The sequence below is a fragment of the Cavia porcellus genome, unplaced genomic scaffold (assembly GCF_034190915.1).
Source record: "Cavia porcellus strain 051 isolate PalLab524CR breed Dunkin Hartley unplaced genomic scaffold, mCavPor4.1 scaffold_19, whole genome shotgun sequence".
Taxonomy (NCBI): Eukaryota; Metazoa; Chordata; class Mammalia; order Rodentia; family Caviidae; genus Cavia; species Cavia porcellus.
In genome coordinates, this window is record NW_026947502.1 from 56,319,650 (window position 1) to 56,341,422 (window position 21,773).

Here is a 21,773-nt window from a genome sequence, read left to right on the forward strand (position 1 = left end):
ACAGTTTTTACAACTGAATGATAATGGCAGTACAACATACTGAAACTTATGGGACACCAATGAAAGCAATCCGAATAGGGAGCTTGATAGCAGTAAACACTGACATTAGGAAAACAGCAAGAGCAAAGAAATAACTTAATGCTGAACCTCAAACTTCTAGAAAAAGAATAGGCATTTGAGGGAAGAAGTTATAAAGATCAGAGCAGAAATTAATGCACTCTAGACTAAGAAAGAGAACAGAGGGCCGGGAGGAGAACGGGAAGTAAACATCACTAAGATACCATGTGTATGTGGGCCAGTTTCCCAAGGTGCGCATGAATATTATGCATCGTAAGCTACACAAACCTAAAAAATAATAGAATTCTGAGGAGGGAGCCTGAGATGGGATGGATGTGGGTCTGAAAGTATGGGGTGTGAGGTGAGTAGCACTGTAAAGCCCCCTGAGAGAGAAAATTAGTGGAATCATATATGAAACATTTACGTGAAAAATGCGAATTACACATCAGCAATACCAGCTATTCAGGAGGCTCAGGCAGGAGGATAGCACATTGGAAGCCAGGCTAGGCAATTTAGCCACTTGCTGTCACAAAATAAAATATTAAAAGAGCTGGGACAGTATCTTAAAGGTAAAACTCTTGCCTATCATAGGTTCAATCCTCACTACTGCCAAAAGAGAGAAAATAAAAAAGAAAAAAAAAAACCTACAACTAAACATTCTATGCCCACACAGCTATCTAAAGTGTGCTCACAGATGGGACGGAGGCTGAGCCACACGGAACGAAGCTGGAGCCGAGGTCTGTCCTGGGCACTCTGGAAACGTTTGTTACAGCTGCAGCTAGACTGATTTTCAGATATGACAGAAAAACATGAAGAAGCTGAGTCAAAGAACAGAAAACTAAGAAGGGAGAGGGAAATGAATGTGGAAGTGAGGCTCGGGGACGCTGTGGTCATCTCTTGCCCTACAGACATGGCACCTGGTGTTCCACTGCACGGCAGGGTGACCAAGGCACCCTGTTACTTACTCTGCATTTCAGAGACAACTAGAAGAGAGAGTTCAGTGCTTCCTGATACAATTAATTGATAACTGTTTAAGGAGATAGACATTATAATTGCCTTGATTTAACCATTACATATTATATACCAAATTACCACACTGCAAGCTCCATGGATATGTAAAATTATTACTATGTGCCAATAAAGAGCATGTGGAGCATTCCCTAGGGCTAAAGACACTACCAGGTGGGATTGAGCCTCAGGGTAATAGGCTATGCCTTTCCAAGGCATAACAAATTGCATGTCAGAGCTGAAGCACTGCCCTCAAAACATTAGATACTACGTCCAATCATGTTACGCAGATGACTCCTCCTGCCTTTCTTTCTCTCTGCATACTGCAGAGATTTAATTTCAGGCCACCTACCTGGTCCGGCTCTCTGCATGTCACTCTCACAGTCACTCATTCCCAAGCCACTCCCCTCATTGGGAATTAATAAAACCTAGGTTTGGCCTTGGGTCAGGGCCTTTGTTCCAGGTAGTAATCATCCTAGCTAGACTGGGAAGCTCCTCGGCTCCCCACCATTTTAGATACAGAATTATGGCTCTGTTTATGGTGTGGGTTGCACTGGAGGTGACAGACTGCAATGAACTTGCTAGTTAGTTGGGATTACAAATATAAATTTTCTGGACTGTGACGAGGTCCCAAAAGAGCCCTCTACTAACGACTAGCTATCACAACTTGTATCTAGATGTCCCGTAAGCCTCATGCTGTTACAGGTGGGGAGTTTCCAAAGTGGCTGCCTTAGGGTGTGTGACCGTGATTAGAGGTGTGATGCTGGACTCCACTGCCACAGAGAGGGTAAACTTGAGACATCCTAGGTAAATGGATGCACCTGGGCCACACTCTTCAGTGAAGTAAACCGGACACTCATGTTTCCTTGGTGTGAGAAACTGAAAGGGTAAATAAGGACCAAAATGTATGACAGACTTTGGGAAATAGGAAGAAAATATTCAAAAGAGGAAGGGAATCAGGGAAGGGGGAGGGAAAAACGTAGGAAGGGAAAAGAAAAAAGAGAATAGAAGAAAAAATGGAAACAAAGTTTTATAAAGGAGAAGAGGGGTTGAAGGGAGGGGAGGGGAAAGGGATAAAAAGAAGAATCAAGTTATATCACGTACAGGTACAAATTCCCAATGATGACTGCGTTCACCACGTGTATCTAACATGAACCATTCATTGTTTTAAAGGGTGTGATACTGGGATTAAGGACACAGATAATGGAAGCCACACCCTGGGCACACACAGCGACATGGTCTCCCTGTTGACTCTGGCTTCCCAGAAGCAACCACTACACCGCTGTCCCTGATTTGTTCTGCAAGTTTTAAAAAGTCATCCACACGGAATCCTGCTGCGCACTTAAAGAGGAACCCAGATAATGTGGAAGCCCAGACACTTCCTGGTGGGAAAGGTGAACAGTGGGGATGCTTTGGAAAATAGTCTGGCGGTCCTGGAAAAGTTAGACTCCATGAAGTCTCCATAATGACCAAACCTAGGTATATGCATGACCAGGGCACGAGAAAAGACGCATTGTGTAAAAACTTACACAAGAGCCTTCAGAGAAGATTCTAGAAAACAGAAGCAACTGATGACCACTGACTGATGAACAGACATATAAAATGGGACACAGTCATACCATGTGTGTTTATGAAGCCAACAAAAGAATGAAGCTGACACCTTCAGGACAAGGAGAAACCTTGAACATTCTGAGCCAAGTGAAAGAAGCCAATTAGGAAGCAATATATTGCGTGGTCCACTTACATGAAGTTCTACAAGGGGCAACTCCACAGCAGCAGAAAGCAGCGTGAGGACTGCATAGGGCTGGGGAAGCAGGAGGTGCGGAGGTGATAGTGAAAGGGCACGGGCTTTCTTTCTGGGGTGATAATATTAAGATCAGTAAATTATTTTGATTTTTAAAAGTCACATTTGACTACTATGGTAAAATGCATTACAGATTAAACTGGTTTGCAAATTAAAATAAATGCCTCTGTGTTATTAATGTATTGTTAAAAGTTAAACTGTTAAATGATTTTGGCAAAAAAAAAAAAATACCACTAGTAAACTCTATGGTATATGCATTATTATCTCAACAAAGCTGCTTTACAAGTATTTTTAGCCTAAAAAAGGAGACCACTGGGATGGCCTCAGCAAGCAGTGCTTGTGCGGTGAGACTAATGAAAGAAGTGCGTGGCACATGTCCCTGAAAACCCCGTGTCCCCAGGAGCAGAACTGGTCACCAAGAAGGCCTCCTTCCCATGAGAAGACTCTGGAGTTTGCAGCTTTTCCCAGGGATCCCCGCCCTAGCCCGACTTTCACCCTTGGAATCCAGGAATTACTCATCAGACACAGCCTGTGCTGTGCAGGCTTAGAGGAGATCATACAAGCAAACGTTTCTGTAAAGCCATGGAGAGTAGGTATCCTGGTCACTGTGGGCAATGTGGCTGGGTCATGGCAGCTCAGCTCTGCCATCCCAGCATAAAAGAAGCACAGACAGCAGGTTAAAGAAAGGATGTGCCGTGTTCTAACTGCACTTTATTGATGGACACTGGAATTTCCAGTTTCAGTCCATGTGACTTTTATGTATCATAAAATATTGTCCCTCTTTGGATGTTTTTCTCACTGTTCTTAGCTTCTGGGCTATGGGTATCAGGTGGTGTCCCCACTGGGCCATGAGCTGTAGTTTACAGCCCCTGCTGTCCAGCGCTTAACAACTATGCCTGGCACCCAGTGGGTGCTCCTGCCCTCTATCTACACCCAGACAACTGCTGAATGGTCACATGCGTGGAACTGGGCACTGTCCTCTTCCTGTAACAAGTCTCACCTAAAGCTCCTCAAAATCACACAAGTCAGGGAACAGGATCACCCAATGTTCTCATCTAGAGAGCAGTGCAGGGACACACAGGTCTGGGCCTTTCTGACCAGAGTCCCTGCTTCTAACCTTTGCAAAATACAGTGCTGATCACAAGGATGCAACAAGAAACTGACTCAGCCTCAGCCCCAAAACACAGGGACTAAGAGCGTACTGCTCAGGGAATAGGTAGGAAGCCCTCAAACAGGGTCATGTGGGCTGCAGCCATGTGTCTGCTGCTATGCCAGGTGCCCAAGAGACCAGAGTGGTCAGGCCAGCTCATCTGAGTCCTGCTGCAGAGACCTGGCTCCAGGGCGTGGCAGTACCAGACGGTCCTGACTCCCTGAAGGAGAACTTGGCGAACGCAGGAGCCAAACAGCTTTTCACTCAGGCATGCCGTCTGAGGGGAACAGAAAATGAATTCACAAGGATGTAACCGGAAGAATACTCAGTGTGGCTGGGGATACAGCTCAGTGAAGCTGCACTGACGCTGGCCTAAGGCTCTGAGTTCAGTCCTCAGTGCTGGAAAAAACAAAAGAAGCACTACTTATAACAGCACAAAAGTTGAATTCATTCAAGTTGTCTTTCCCAGACACCTGGAAAAATTCAAAGGGCTGTACCTCTCCTGTTTGAATAACGGTGAAGGTGAGGCCCACAGGATCAAATGGCGACAGAGATACACATCGGTGTGGAAGGCTGTTTGGTACCACATGGTTAGCAAGAGCTGCATATAAACTAACAGTTGCTCCCCCTCACTATGATCCAGATACATACGTAGATATGTACACACACCCACTGGACCTATCAGCTCATTTAATCAGTGACCTCTGAATGACAGCCAGTGTTTTGGCTTTGTCTAGAGGTCCTTATTGCTTTGTAACAAGTAAGGAAGTAAAGCTGGTAACCAGACAGGAGTTTAATATGCCTGAAATGGTTGGACACAATAACTAGTACTATTATTTGTTAATTTTTTCCATACATCCTCCAGAAGGACTCATCACAAGCCAGTATCCAAGTTACCCACTGGAGAGTTAAAGAAGCTGAGGTGAAGAGAGTTCTTTTATCATGTGGAGACAGGTCAGGTAAATCTGAATACACTGGCTCCCTGGGATTAATGACATAGGATATCTGCAGATGGGACAGCTCCCAAGGAAGGAGGAGTCTGTCCCCAGAGCTGGAGCCTCGGATTATGCTTACTCACACTCAGCTAAGGAGCAACGGGACAGGACTGCTGCTGGGGGAGGTTTACAGCTAGGACACTTCTTATCTGCCAGTGGGTAACCAACCCTGTAGTGGCACTCTGCAAATGACAAGTCCCTGCACTCCCATGGAGGAGCTTGAATGCTTGGATCTGATTCCCTTTCTGCAAGGGTTGACAACCTAGAATTTAAATCCTGATGGATGCCAAACTGCAGGGAAGAAAACACGCTTAGGAACTGAAAGATGGAGCAGAGAAAGGTGGGGAGCAGCAGAGTTCCAGGATGCCGTGCCTCCCAATATGGCCAGCTCCAGGGTAGCTCCTCTCTCTCTGGCACTCGCTTGTAACCCCAAGGAAAAGCTATTTTAAATTGGATGAATTTTCTCTGCAAGATTTTATTTATTTTAAAGGAAAGGTGTATGGGAGGGGTTGCTGGACGCTGGCTGGGTGCCCTTCTGTGAGTTATTGATCATTTCCTGCTTCCACAGGATCATACATTCACCTGCATGTGTGCAGGGAAGACACTTGAGAAGCAGCACCCACGCTGGTCCTGGCGGGAAGGTGCTGGGAAGGAACAGTGCATCTGGAAGGTGTGGCTTGGGCCTTGTGAGGCTTCATAGATAAGGACCCTAGAGGTTGAACTGGAAGAGGTGAGACGAGACGAGACCCAGCCTTTCCTAGGGACGCTCAAAAGTGAAATGAGAGTGAACACTGAACAGGAGCAGCTCTGTCCTGATACCTGTTTCCCAGCAACACTGTCTTAAGAAACATTACAGCTCTGCCGTAATGGATAGAGCAGTAGTTTGCAAACAGGGGAAGACAGTGCTGCTGGGAAACAGGTATCAACAGCCAGCCATAAGCAGAAGCCACACACATGGGCTTCCCTGGAAGTCCCATTCCTGAAGCCATGGGTAAAAGATTCAGATTCTAGGTCTGCCACTTGGGGTGGGGAACTGTGGCTCCCCAACAGGCAGACCCTGGGGGGCCACTCATGGGGAGGAGAAAGCCTTGAGGATGACCTCAGGAAGCTCTGGTTCAAGATCCAACTGGGTGCCAACCCTCAGGTCTAATTTAGAGCTGTCTCAAGGAGCTGTGGAGCAAGGCTAAGGCAACCTGGGGTTTCTCTGCAGGCTGCTAATGTAAGTAAACAAGGAAGGACTCCTGCGAGCTAGGAACTGAAGTACACATGTACATACACACACCACAGATACACAGGTGTGAATGAAAATACCGTGTGTGTTTAAATAAAACGTATCGCAGTAAAGAGACACTGCCACTGCTCCTCCCCCAGATACTCCCCTTCCCCTTCCCATCGGTCTTGGCGCTTCCTGGAAGTCCTCATTCAGGTGTGTCTTTAGTTGCAATCCTTTGCCTGCTGTGAGATCCTGAATTCATTCAAAACATTTACTTCACACGATCACCTTGACTCTGGGAAAGAGCCGGAAGTTACACCATAGAGATGCGTGAATGAGGTAGATAAGGGTGCACACTCGTGTTTTTTACAAGCCTGCCTTTCTAGCGATGGTAGCTAGCAACAACAGTCACCAGATTTATCACACCTTGCAAAGACACAAAAGAGGATTCCAGAAAGTGGCAAGAATGATGGGGCAAGTGTGCTCCAAGTGAGGGGAGGCATTTTAAGGGTAGCCACTGGCAATATATCTTTTCTATCATATACACGTATGTGTACACCCAGTATGTATGTGTATCCAGCCCCCCACATATACATATATACATAGCTGTACACACATGCATATGCCCAAATGTGTACACAGGTACACAGGCATGCGTTACCCTCCTTCCCAACATGCCTATTCAGTGAGTCCTCACACAAGTTCCAGTCTAATCACCACTTCCCCACCAAGGAAATGATCATTTTCCTCAAGCATGGAGGAAATAAGAAACTTACCTAGGGGCACACAGCTGGTCAATGGGAGGGGCAGGGTTTCAAACTGTTAGAGGCTCCCAGAGGTACAGCAGTAGAGTACTACCCAGAGGTACAGCACCTACTTTCTGGTGGCCGCACAGGAAGTCACTGGTGGAACCTAAATGCCCAGCATCCCCAAAGCCCCAGGCTCTTCTCATGCTGGTAAGAACCACTGTGCTCTCATCCATGCCATGCTCACTCATCACCCCTAGAATTCGCATCCTCCCACACCTCTGATCCTACCCTGCAGTCACCCAGCAGCTCTGGGCTTATCACTCTCACTAGATTTTGTTTTCTTGCCCCTACAAAAGGCAGCTGTTTCCTTCAAACTGGTATCATTCAGGCCAGGAAGTTTTTCTTTTTTCACCCGTAACCCACTGTGTGTGAGGTCAGAGGGACCTGTCGGATGTGAGGATGGAGCTAGCCAGGCGTGCAGAGATACGGGCTGGGGCTGGGGACACTGCCGGCCTATTCCCATGGTTCCTGGTGGTTCAGTCAGTCTGCTGAGCTAGCGAAGCTAAATCGAGCAGGTGCAGAGAGAACACGGGAGCCAATATAATGACAAATCAGGAGCACTGTCATCACCTGAAGATGATCACCTGCTCCAAGCCAAATGGCCGCCTTGCGTCACTTCCTTCTTGTCTTCTAAACCTCCTGCCTAGTCCATGTGTGAGAGATGAAAACCGCCCTGAGCCAACCCTACATGGAAGCAAAGACCCTCTGAGGAGTCTGTGAATATTCCTGGACCACACTGCACTTGACCTTATGAACACAAGTGCTGAGTTTATACACAAAGGTGGATACAGTCTTAGCGTTTACAAACTCCTGCTCAAAATGCCGAAAAGGTAGGCAAATGGCCCCTGGTGATGTCTACACCTCCAACCCTGAACAACAAGAATGCATCCTGTAACATGGCAAAGGAGAGTGAGGGCTGCAGAGGGAAGTAACATTGTTAGTTAGCTGATCTTTAGGTAAGGGTAACCTGGACTGTTTCTGTAGATCCAAATATCGCCAGCAAGGCCCAGAAGGGGGAAGAGAGCGGCAGAAAGAGTGTATCAGAGAAGATGTCACTATGGAGGAAGAATCTGGAGAGACATCATGCTCCTGGCTATGAAGAAGAGGGAAGAAGGGTCTGTGCGCCAAGGGATGCGGGCAGCTTCTAGAAGCTGGAAAATGCAGAAAACCAGATTGTCTCCTGCAGCCTCCCACAGGAAGACAGCTCTGCTTTCCTGGATTTTAGCCCAGTCAGACCATGAAAAACTTCTAACCTATGGCCCTGAAAAATAATAAACTTATGTCTCTGGCCTCTGCCTTTGTGATAACAGTAACAGGAAATTAACAAAGGAACAAACTCAAGACTCAGGATCATTCTATGAGGTGCTATCTTAGTGTTCTGAGCTTAGAAGACAGTACATGGTCCCGCACTCCCAGACTCAGTGGCACACGATGGCAGGGGCTTGCCCCTCACTCTCTTATCTGCTGGTCAGCTAGGGATGGATCACAGGTATAAGCAGGTCTTGTCTAAGTCTGTCTCCATGCCAGCTGTCAGTCCTGTGGACCAGAGGCTACTGTAGGCACATTGTGATGGTGAAGCCTCTGCGTAAGAGCAAACCAATTGGTTCCCCATATTACATGCCCCAGCTGGGTGACCAGGCCAACAGTTTCCCAGGACACAGCAAGTCACAAGGCCAAGACCAAAGTCAAGGGGTGAGAAGGTGCATTTTATTCACACTGGCCTCATGGCAAGGGTATGAGTGTATGCTATTATTATGAAGGAACCCAGCTCAGCCTGCCATAGCTATGCATGACTGTCAGTATCCCATTCTATAGATGAATCTGCTAAGATCCAGTCACTAAGAACCTCAAGCCAGTCACACTACTGGTAAGCAAAGGAGCCAGGACCACAAGCCCAGCAGAGTGGTTCAGAATGCTGGCAAAGAGCACCCAGCTGCTCACTGGTGGAGCAAAATCCCCACAGCACTGCACACCTGGTTCAGCAGCTGGAACACTGTGATTCTTAGAAGCAAAAGAAAACAAGGGACGGGAGGAAACAGTCAAAGAGGCAGCTGACTGGGCTGCTCCTTCCTTCACTAAGGCCCCAATCTCTGGCTCAGGCCTGGGGCAAAGCCGGTTCTGTGTCTTCCAAGGAAGGAGGTGTACAGCGAGTCCAGCCTCCAGGGTGAGTTGGCTGTCTGTGGCTGTCACAAAGCCACATGTCCTTTTCCCTGTCTTAAGGAGCCGAATCTGCTCATAGGACAAACTGTTTTCTAAGAAGCCAGCACATCTGTTCCTTGGACAACTAGAAGCCATTTATCTGGAGGCGAGAATGAAGTAAAGAGGACACTCTGTGAAGACAACACAGAAGGAAAGGGAACAGGGGGTCAGGGAAGACAGCACCCCTCCTTCAAAGGAGGAAGATCAGCATGAAGTAATGCTCAGTACAAAGCTGCAGGGAAACTGAATTTCAGGAGACCTGGCTGCATTTCCTGGAAAGGATCAAAAAGCCCAGCCAATGGTTCTAGGCCTCCCTGGGATCTCCTTAGAAAGGACAGGAAGGCCAAAGGCAGAAAATGACAGTGACATGCCGGGAGAAATGTGCCCATGTCTGGAAACCCAGCATGATGGCAGGGCAGAAAGAAAATGGGGGAAGGAGGTTGGAGCCTGTGACCTGGGAAGAAAGGTCACAGAAAGTCCCACAAACTTGGCCCTGCAGAGAGAGTGCATAGAAGCTTAAGGTAGTGAGTGACCTGCCAAGAACTAGAAGAAAGGTGTGTCTCCAGTGTGTCCCACAGCAGCTCAGCCCTACTTCCTCTTACTGTCACACTAAGCAATAGCTTTCCTCTCCCCGGCAAACTCCTTCCTCGCTCACATTGCTTCCTAGAAGGGGATATGATGTTATCCAACCTAAAAATGATAACCTTTCCATGAGGGCAGCTGATACAGCCGCAAACACACGAGAGCCTATGAGTGCCCCTCATGAATGTTCGCTTACTATGAAGGCAAGACCTAATATTGGTCCTGCTTTGACCTAAAACAATGGTCTCGATGAAATTAAACTGTTTGCTCACAGTTACCCAGTGAATATGTGAACCCTGATTTCAATTCAGGGAAACAGCTCCTAAGTGATTCCCCTCTGTTTCCCCATACTGTCAATTCTGTATTCAGAGTACAAATTACCATGAGAATATTCTTAAAAGATGGAACAATGGCCCTATGGTTCTTGGACCACCTAGTTACCAAGCACCAGGATTGGTCCCCAGGATTGCTAGGATGGTCCCTAGAAAAGGGACTAGAGACCCTGGCAGACCATGGTAGTTTAAAGCATAGATACTTGAGCCACCATGATGTTTAAGTCCTGGTTTTATCATCTGTCATCCAGATGGGAGAGCTGGAGCACATTATTTAACCCTTCCATGCCTCAGCTTCTTCATCTGCAAAATGAATGCAATAATGTTATCAATAACTCCATAGAGTCCCATGGGGATAAAGTTATTTGGCAAAAGTGAGGAACTTAGAGCAGTGCCCAGCACACAGACAAGTGTGAAAGCAGCACTTCCTTATTGTTATGACTATGGTAGTCAAAGCTGACTTCACCCTTGCCTTTCTAAAGTTTAAATCTAGTGAAGGAAGATAGGAAGTGAAATGAAAGCAAAGCAAAGTATCATTGCAAACCACTGTGAAAGGAGAAGTGACATCAGCATGATGGTAGGATAGGAATTTCCAGCACTTGTCCCCTACAGAAGTATCAGTGTGAACAACCATCCATGCCTAGACACCTTTACAAGCACTAAAGAATCCAGGTGTGAGGTTAGAGCACCAGGATAGAACACTTTCGTGTTGCCTAAGAAAAGACGCACCTACGATAGTAATAAGGGCGGTTTCACATATTCCACCTTATCCCTCCCCAAGTCAGTTCAGCACAGCATGGAGAAAGATACCTTTCAGGTGTTGAGTATTTAGGAAGAAGTGAGCGTAGATTTTGCTGCAAACCCTAGCATCAAGCTTATCTCATGGAACTCTGAAGCCAGGCCACCATCCACAAAACCAGGCTCTAGGTTCACCCCACAGGTACAGGATCACCCCAGTGGACCCAGTGCCAGTCTGGACCCCATGGACTTAGGATCCAGGCCTGCCTCATGGACCCGGCTTTAGACTTACCTCATTTACCCAGGCACCAAATCTGGTCACACAGACCCAAACTCCAAAGCCTTCCAAGTAGGTCCAGGCTCCGAAATAATCCTTACAGACAAAAGAAACAAGCCTACCTGCCCAATGACCCAGGTACCAGACCAGCTTGGCAAAGTTCCCTAGCAGTAACCCTCCTCATGGATTTCTCCACCAGCCTACCCAAACCTCTGGGTCACCTGGCCAATGAATGAGTTTCTCTGCCAAAGCCAGTCCAGAAAAAACATAAGACCATCTACTTCTTTGAATACACAGACTCCATCCAACACAAAGCACAAGAATCATGAAGTGTCAGAGAAACATGAATCAAGGGAACAAAAAAAGGACCACGAACTCTCCAAGGAAATGGAGATCTGCGAATTCCTTGACAAAAGATTTAAATAATTATTTTGAAGATGCTCACTGAACTACAAGAGAATGCGGACATATAGCTATATTAAATCAGGAGAAAAATATATGAATAAAATTAAAAGTTCAACATAAAAATAGAAGCCATAAAAAAGGACCAGAAAAATACTGGCACTGAGACACAACAATTGAACTAAAAATCTCCATAAAGAAATTTTATAAAAGACCTGACCAACCAGAAAAAAAGAATCAACAAAGTCAAGGATAAATCATCTAAAATTACTCAGAGTAATGAAAAGAAGAAGGAAGTGTGCAAAAACCTTAGGGGCCAACATGAAGTGAAGAGAATGTATAATATACATTATAGGACTGAAAGAAGAAAAAGGGACAGAAAGTTTATTTTTAAAATAAAGTTTCCAGATCTGAAAGGAGAAATAAATGTCCAGATACATGAATCAGAAATCAATTACACATAAAGACATCTTCACTAAGACATATAACCAAAAGTTGATGACAGAATTTTAAAGTATCTAAAATGACCTGTCACATACAAGGGAACTGTCATAAAACTATCTGCGTATATATCAGCAGAAACACTGCAAATTAGGAGTGGGATGATAAACTCAAAATGCTGAAAGAAAAGCTATTAATCAAGCATATAAGGCTCATCAAAGCTGTCTTTCCCAGACAAGTGAAAGATGAAGTTAACCATCACTCTCCCTGTCTTGTAAGCAATTCTAAAGGAAATTCAAGTTTATATAAAAGGCTATTAGTAACAACAGCAACAAAAACCCGTGAAATATAAAAACTCACTGTAAACCGAAATATAATGAAATTTGGAATATTCTAATGGTAGTGCATTCATCACTTTTAACTTTAGTATATAGTTTTTAAAAGTAAGTTTTAGGGGCTGGGGATTTAGCTCAGTAGCATAAGCGCCTGCCTTGCAAGCAGGCAGTCGTGAGTTTGATCCCCAGTACTGATAAAAAGGAAAAAGACAAAAAAAAAAAAAAAAGTAAGTTTTAAAATAACTGTATCTACAATAATTTGTAAACAGACACACAGTAGTATAGTCTCACATCATATAATACAAAATGCTGGTGATGAAGGACACACAGAGCTTTTATGGCAAAGTTAAATTGCCATAAGTCTATCATAGTACCACTTACACCCTTATTGCTAGTGCCATTGATCCTATCATTGCACCACGAATCAATCCCAGTGTCACACACTCTATAACCAGCCACCTCTGAAAATGCCTCACCTCTGACCACACAAAGCTTTGAGGAGGACATCTAGGCCCAAGCCACAACAACAGCCCGTAAACCAAATGTTTTACATAAGCTTAATAGAAACCACAAAGAAAAAGCTTATAGTAGATACTCAAAAAGAAAACAACCAAAGCATACCACTAAAACAAACAAACAAACAAACAAACAAGCAAAAAGAAAGACAGAAAGAAAAAATACACATCAAATCATAAAAAAAACCTCTAAGAAAAAAGAATAAAGGAACTAGAAAACAATAAAATTGCAATCAGAAGTCCTTGCCTACTATAATTACTTTGGTTGTAAATGGATTAATTTCTCCAGTCAAATACACAGTAGATGGATAATTAAAAACAATATCCAGCTATAGGCTGCATCTTTATATCCTGCATATTTAGGGACACCCATAGGCTAAAGAAAATGCAAACAGTAACCTAAAGACAGCAGAAAGCAGTGGAGTAAAAGCTCTCTGTCACAGAGCAGCAGCTGGTAGAGCTGGCGTCTAAACCCAGGAACCCTCAGACCTCTCAGGCATGCACTGGAGAAGAAATGATGGGATCAAAGCCTGGAAACCACAGAGAGAAAGTGGAAGGTTTAAAAGATAAGAAGTAACATCTGCTCGCATGGACTGACACCTGATGCAAGAGGTTCAGAGGGGAGCAGAATGGGTAAGGTCGTGTTGAAGCGGACCATAAATGTGATAGTGAAAGATCCAGGGGTGACAGGTGGCCACTCACTTGTAACTGAGCTAGAAAGGGACATGCTCAGACTTCTGCCTCCAGAATTGGCCTTAGCCAATGGGCAGAAATGTGAGAGAAAGAAAAGTCAGTAAGACAGGAAAATTCACTTCCCTAATAGGAGGCTCATACGGAGAGGAGAGAAGAGATGGAACAAAACCAAGCCTTGGGGACCATCAGGAAGGAAGGAAGCAGAGGCAGGAACTGCTGACTTGAATGACCCAGAAAGGAATAAAAACCACTTCTTCTTCCCTTTCTGGTGATAGCAAGATTACTACTTGAGAGCAAGACTGGACTCACTACGCCAGGCGGAGACAAGCTCTGAGCTTGTGTCCACAGCAGAGCCTGCAGCTCCTAATGGTGACCTCAAGTCTCTTCTGCTCATCCTGGACCTCTCTTATCTTCAGTGAGCTCTGACCTCTGACTGGCACACTGGGAGCTCAGCAGTGCCCCTTCTTTGAGAATCCCAGGGCCAAGGCAAAGCCCAGAGACCAACAAGACCCAAAAACATGCTGAGGAGCACAGAAAAGCGGTGTCATCGCTTTAATGCAGATATAGAAACTGAGGTCAGACAGCCCCAACTTGCCCAACACCACACAGCAGATCCATGTCAGAATCAAGATGCAAACCCGGGCCTTCTGTATAGATCTTAATGGCATTAGTGAGGGATCCTTAGGAAAGCAAGGGAAGAATACACCCTGATCTCACTTCCTTCCTACCCTCCCAGCCAGCCCTATCCAGCCAGTGCCTCCCAAGTGGGGAGTCCAGGAGCTCCATGTCACATCCACACTCAGGAGCATCCACACAGGATGGCCTGGTCAGAGAACAAAGTCAAGTAGGATGGGGTGGGTTTGCATGGGCCCAGGGAACTCCCCAGTATCTATTCACTGCAACAGCCTGGCCCTTGACAGGTGCCAGGGCCTCAGCAGCCTCTGCCTTGCAAAGAAGGCCACATCAGGGCTCTTAGCTGGGGACTGTTTCCCTGTCCTGGGAAGCAAAGGTTCCCACACAGGCCAGGGCTCTGGCTCCTTCCAAAGCTGGGCCAGCCTCACGGAGCTCCCTGCTTCCTGGTTCACATCCCCTCAGGCAGTCTCTATCAAGTGCATCCAAAGAACAAAAGGTCTCTGAAGGGCCAACTGGGTGATGCTGTCTCAGGAGATGAAGGCCAGTTGAAAAGCCGAGACAGCCCCAGCTGTCCTCTCCCAGGAGGGTCCTCCTGCACTGCCCTGCCAACCCTGCACACAGAGGCCTGGCGGCCAGTGAAAAGAAAGCCCTCCTATCTCTGATTCCACAGGGCCTCTGATAAGAAATGTCATCCCTCACTGGGTAATATTATCCGGCCTGATAACAATCTCTATCAAGCTCCAACATACGGCTGGCTACAGAACACAGGGCCTGGCAGAGCAGGATAATTTATTTGTTTAGGCTGAAACCTAAGAGAGAAGGAGGCTGAGAGAAGGGCACTGAATGAAAGAGTAAGAGCTGCATGGGAACCTCTTCTGCCTTGGCAGGGGACTCATGCCTAGCAAGGAGGCGGCCCCAGGGCAGTGCGGCCTTCTCACCCGGTTCCGGCACTGTAAGTGTCCTGTGCTGAGTCCTCCTATGTCATCACAGGCACTTTCACTTGTGTTATCGTACTTCATCCTCACTACCACCTCAAGAGAAGCGTTTTTAGACTTCTCTAACAGATCAGGAAGTGGAGATCCTGGAAGGGTAAGCAACCCAGCCAGGGTCACACAGGCAGCCACTCCGAGTCTGGACTCTAACCCAGCAAGTCTGACTCAGCAGCACGCTGTCAGAGGGAGCGATTTCAGCTTCCAGGTGCCTTGGTTCCTGCGGCTGAATTCATCAGTTAAATCAGATCTGCCCAGCCTAACAGGCAAGGTCCATTTAAAGTTTCTTCCCCGTCCTTGCTGCTTTGTGGCCTGGGGATAATGAGGAAGCCTTGTGGAGCAGATTCTCGAGGAGAGAAAAGGAGACAGACAGGGGACTCAGAACACGGAGAAGGGACTTGGACTCCAGCTGTGTGGTCCAAGGAGCAGCAGGTTGAAGGAAATGGTAAGGAGAATTGTCCCCTGTGCATTCTCTCATGCAGTCATTTAGTATTTGACAGGTGCTCTGGGCGTGGCCCTCAGCATGCCACAGGCAGACCACACGGCTTCCAGATGAGGTCCAGGGGTTCAGTGCTAGGACTGACCAACAGACTGGGAAAAGACAGACAGCAAAGCTCAGTGCTTGTGTGCAGAATTTCTGGGCCCAGTGTGGGGCCAGGGGCTGTGTATCAGCGCATAGCTGTCAGCAAATCTCACACACTGCTAGTCAATGCCCTGCATCTGTTTTGTTCAATTAGCATTGTTAAAGTTGATGCTGCACTTTGATATTAATGTGTCTTCAAGATTGTTCCCCATGAGTTCATAAAGCCACTGATTTTTAATTAAATTTTTAATGAACATAAAAATTGTATTTTTATTCATGGCATGATGTTTTGAAACATGTACCTCTTCTGGAAGTCTCAGCGGAACCAATGAATGTATGCATCATCTTACTATTATTAATTCTTTCTAACAGCTATACACCACTGCGTTTTATAGAGGGATCATGGCTAAGTCAACTAATTTCTAATTTCTGAACATTTAAAATGAGTCCTCCTTTTTCCATTTCAAATAAGGCTGAGAAGATCCTATTCACATTATCAGTACCTACGTGTGTGCTTCTGTGGGTAAGTGTGGAGAATTCATTGAGCATCTTTCAAACAACCTTTCCCTGTGCCTTTCCCTTTCCTTTCCCTGTGCCCCTTGGTGAAGTCTCTGCGCTGCCCCTTCACAAGCAAATGTCTGCACGAGCTCACCCTTGAGACCCATGGGAGCAGTTGCTCCCATGTCCACAAGCGCACAAAGGGGAACACAGCTCATTCGTGTAGCTAAGAAACCCTTCCTCCCTCCCTGCTTCCTCTGCCCAAGGTGGCTTGGTCCAGAGTCCAGCTTAGCATTAAGCAAGACACCCAGTTCTAGTCAGTCACTGCCAGTGCTCCTTAGCTTTCTTCTTCCAGACCTGGAGACAGTCAAACAGGAGAGATGCAAATCTCCCTTGGAACTCAGAATTTTCTAAAGTTACAGCCCAGGCCAGAAAAGCACAGCAAATGTCCATTGTGCAAAATGAGCTCAAGGAACCATGGAGGAACCCACTGACTATACCAGAAAGTTTTCAGATGGCCAGAAGATACAAAGAGTGCATCTCTCACTTCGGTATGGCCATGGAGGACAGACAGTGAGAGAAATTCTCAGCTACCTGTGAACCTGGAACAGCACACTTGGTTCCCAGGTCACCCTGCAAGGCTGCACGGGCAGAGGCTGAAGATTGGCTTCCGGAGCCAGGCCCTGGTCTTCAGACCTTATCTCTGCCATCACCACCTTGAGCAAGGTAGTTTTCTCAGCTGTGACATGGGGCCATTAGCAGAGGGCCTCTTGTCGGTACTGTATGAACAGTGAGCCAGATGGGGTACGGTGTATACAGTGCATAGAAAAGTGGCTAATACTTAGCAGGCGTACAACTCACGCCAGCTATGGGACTGCTCCCATTATCCTGGCCCTTCAGCTCCCTTTCTTCCGGCACTTGAGCTGTGGAGACCCTGAGCAAAGCTGAGTGGGTTTCAACTGAGGTCTGCTTTAGGAAGGCTACAATTACTTACTGCCTGAAATATGGTTGAAACTGACAGTGTCTTGTTAGATCCCAATGCCTCATTCCAGGGGTTCTCTAAAATGGGGGGTGTCCTGGGGAGATGTAAATTCCAATGCCCAGGCTCAAGATTCCAAGTGAAATCAGAATCCCCAGAAGTGGAATACCAACATCAGGACTCCTAGATTCCCCAGGTATTTCCAACATTCAACTTGCTTCAGCAGCAGCTGACCCAAGGGTCCAATCTGCTTAGAGACGGAAGCAGGACAGAGGGGAAAGGCCTCCACCGCTGGGCTGAGCTGTCTCCTGAAGCCACTGTAGCTCATCAGGCTTTGCTCCATCAGCACCCTCCCGGGCAGTCTGGATATCACTCAGAGAGATCGTTAGGTTGGTAACAGACTCCATAAATCCCTCCTGGACACATAAGGGCAGCGAGTACCAAGCCATTCGGCCAGGCGGGTCCTTGAGGGGAAAAAGTAGTAGAGCGTGGTGACAGCTGGGTGCAGTCCTGGGCTCCCTTGCCAATGCTATGTGACCCAGCAATCATTCCATTTTTGAACTCCAGTGTCTCCCACAGTAAAGGACCCTAAGAACTGACTTAGCAGAGGTAAACCGAGCAGCTGTGCCTCACATTGTGGAGAGTCAGCCCAGTCTGAAGCACTCTCATTTCTTGCTCCTTATTAGAACAGGAATGGTCCAGGAGGGAAAAGCGCCTCCTTCCGTACCCTTCACAGACTGGCAGGGAGGAGCTAAGGGTGGCCATGGCCACAGGAAATGCTCCTGGGGGCAGTGGACTGGTGCCTGCAAAGGTCCACATGCAGCAGGTGATAGAGCAGCCACACGGGGTGTGCCCCAGCTGTCCCCTCAGAAACGTTCAGATAGCGGGTGTTATCTGGGAACAATGGAACCACCGTGCCGTTGTCCTGGCTCTGAACCTGAGAAGAGAGGATAAGACTCCAGAAAACATGACCTCACGCAGCTGGCCAATTGGCCCCAGCAAATCCGGCCTCCTTGCTTGTTCGTTCGTCCATTCACTTGTGGACCTCACAAGACAAGCATATCCACTACACACCAAGAAATGTGCTAGATGGTGAGGGTGCTTAATGAATAAGCTCAGTCCCCACCCTCGCAAGGGACAGAGACAAGAATGGCAGGCAAGTAACACGCGCTGACAGACAATAAGAAACAGAAGTAAGGAGCGCTGGCCCTTGATGGGTGAGTCTCCTGGACACCACGCCTGGTACTGTATACTGAACATGGGAAGCACTGTCCCATCAAGGTAGGTGTCAGTGCTCAGTGCTGGAGACTCGGGCCAGAAGCTCAGAGAGGCTGATTATTGGACAAGGGCGGGGTGTTTCTTGGGGGGCAAGGACAGTTGTAGAAAGCATTATTATTTTTATTTTACATTCGCGAGTCCTTCCTGTGTGATAGGTGCTGGGCTGAGCCTCCCTTTCTGTTTGCTTGCTTCTTTCCAACGCAGAGAAACTAATGGTTTCCGTTAGAACTTGGGCTCCTGGCCCACATGTGCGCTCCAGCAGCAAGTGACCTCTAGCTACTAGCTACTCTCTGGGCCTCAGTCTGGGCCTAGAGGTCATCTCTAAAACAGAGACTCACTCATGCAGCAGAAAATTGCTAGGCACCTATCACGTTCAGAAGAGTGAGGTATTGCACAAAACCAACAGCAATCTCTGTATTTATGGGGCTCCTGATCAGGCAGAGGTGGCAGGCGTTCAGCAAATAGGCTCAGTCCAGCTGTGGATCTCAGTACACAGAAAGGCAAGGGAGATGGGGTGTGAGGTGGGTGCTGCTACAGGGAGGCCAGCAGGGGCCTCTTGAATACGATGACACACAAGCTGTGATGCGTGTACACACATGGGCATGTGCAGTGCTTACTGAGTACTTCCTCGATGTCTCACGTGGGGCAGTCCATTCCCCTCTCCCTGACGGCCCCATAAGGAAGATGGTGACAGTGCTGCCACATTACACACAGGACAGGGAGATGTGCTGGGGTAACAGGAGACATTCAAAGCAGAGCAGGCTATGGAAGGCTTCTGCCTTGTGCGATGCTTTGCCCATTGGCACTGTGATGACCTGTCTTCCAGTCTGGCTTGAATTCTCCTGGATCCCTTAATGCTACCCTGATTTCAGAGCTTCAAAAATTAAAAGTGCTTCCTGGCCTCACAGCCCTGTCCTGGGAAAGCTTGTGATAACACAGGGACTCAGCTGCACTGGGGACCCAGGAGCTCTGTGTGTCTAAAGACTTCAAATTCACTGAGCACAATGAAACCTCAGTACTTTATCACATTACAAAATCCATGAGCACAGTACTACAGCAAGCTGGGTGCCTGGGGAAGGTGGATCTCACCTAGCTCTTCACAGATGGAGACACTGCTGCTCAGGGAGGTGAGAGGCCTCTCCTAGGTCACCATGCAAGCCAGAGGCGGAGCCAGAATTCCAAGCTCCTTGCACAGAGCCCTGGGTCTCTTCTGCCCTCTTCCCATTCAGAACTATCCCCAGCCTAAGAAAGTGGACGGTCCACGTGACCTTGGACCTTTATTATCCCGGGCCCAGAGAACATCCTAGCCAGCGGGAAAGGATAGTCTTATTTTTGATGTCTCTGACATCTCTAACATGAAAATACAGAAGCCTCCAGTTTGAAACTTGAGCACTGACATGACACCACCAAAGTCAAATTCCACCCCAGGTGCTGTGGTTACTTTTCTCCTTGCAAGAACAAAATAATGACAGTCGCAAATTAAAGACATTTGTTTTGGTTTATTTTAGAAGTTTGTCCTTCCAGGCCAGCAGCACGGTGGAAGGGCCCAGCTGGGGAAGGAAGATACCTTTCCAGGTCACAAGTTCACACACCCATGACCCACTCCAACCAGGCCGCTCAGTTGAGCTATGGTGCCCCCATAATCCAATCACCCTCTGAAATCTCTACCACTGAGCACATGGGCCTCTTGGGGGTACATCTAGCCATGCACCATAGACTCCTGTATATAACTACCATTAAAAATCTCGTATATAACTACCTTCGGCCCATGTGTCTATGAAACAAATAAATTTCCTGTTGAGTTTTGGGACCCCTACTCAAGATATTTCTTTATGTACACACAAATATTCTCAAATTCGAACAAATCCAAAATGTAAACTCTTCAAGCACTTCAGACAAGGGATCCTCAACCTGTGCCACGAGATGCCCCAGAAGCACTCATTGCGACACTGTTCCATAATTAGCCCCAGCCTGGTCACCAGGTCAACTCTTGCTCAATGTTATTCTTTACTTCATAACTTCCACATCGAGAAGAACAATACTTCTCTAAAAAGTCAATTGTCCTCAGCAACCCACCTACACAGTTCTTGGAAAATACGGGTTAAATATTCTGCCTTGCGACGAAAACAAGGAACAAAGAGGGTGAGGGAAATCCATCACTGTGGCCCTGAGCTTTTCCTTATTCACACCAAATGTTTTCCAGTCATGAAGTTCAATGATGCTGCCCCTTGGGGCTGCAGAACTATTTTTACAGACACTTGCCAGTAAGGAAGCGGCACATGTTTTAATAAATGGGATTACTCAGTACGAAGAGGCCTCAGGAGGCTGAGGGATGGCGGAACTGAAAATGGGCTGGAAGCAGGAAAGGAACGGCTGGATGTCCGTCCTCCTGCTACCGGAGAAGCTGGAGGGGCAACCCTGTGGGGAGCGTGAGGCATTCAGATAAATGGGTGGCCCCACAGAGCTGGCATCTCAAGCCTCCGGAAAACAGCCAGGAGATAAATGTGTCTGGCTTTAAGAAGAGGCAGCACTGAGTATGGGGGGGTAGGGGGGCTGGCACCCTGAAAGTGATTGGTCAGCAACACCACACACACAAACACACACACACGCCCCATGAATTTCCGAACCTCTTGACCTTTGTACAGCCCAACGGGCTTGCCCCTCTGTCTGTTTGGTGAGCACGCCCAGCCTCAAGGCTGAAGGAACTTGGCTCACTGAATATGAGGCTGAATATATCCCTTTCTGTCCAGAGTTTGTAAATCCAGTGGATCCCTTTACTCCACATATTAGTCAGGATTTTCCAGAGAAACAGAACCATCAGAACACATGTGTGCATGTATGTGCATGTGTGTCTGGTTCACACGATTATATGGGCTGGCCAGGCCTGAGAGTGCAGGGCAGACCAGCAGGCTGAGACCCAGGAAGTCCCGAGGCCGCAGCTGGAGTTGAAAGGCACCATGGAGTCAGGGTTCCTATTCCCTGCTGCTGCTTCGGCCCCGAAAGCTCACCCATATTAAAGATGGGGATGTGCTTCCTTAAGTCTGTAATTCAATGAATGAATAAATGAAGGTAACACTTGGGTTTCTAGCTACATGTTTGTTATTAAAAAATACACACCCCTTCACAATGATAGCTAAGCAAATGTCTACCAAGTATCTCAGTACCACAGCCTGCTCATTTTTGTTCATCTAGCCTAATCCCAACGCTCACCTCTCCTAGGGTGTCTGACCAGCATCTCAAAGTTACCACTCCCACCACTACTT

The 21,773-nt window shown here is 47.1% G+C and overlaps 1 long non-coding RNA gene across 2 annotated transcripts in view; it reads right to left on the bottom strand.

Moving 5' to 3' along the window:
- LOC134471660 (uncharacterized) overlaps window positions 1–21,773 on the bottom strand; it is a 31,929-nt gene that overhangs the window by 9,103 nt on the left and 1,053 nt on the right. The gene's annotated exons all lie outside the window — the stretch shown is intronic.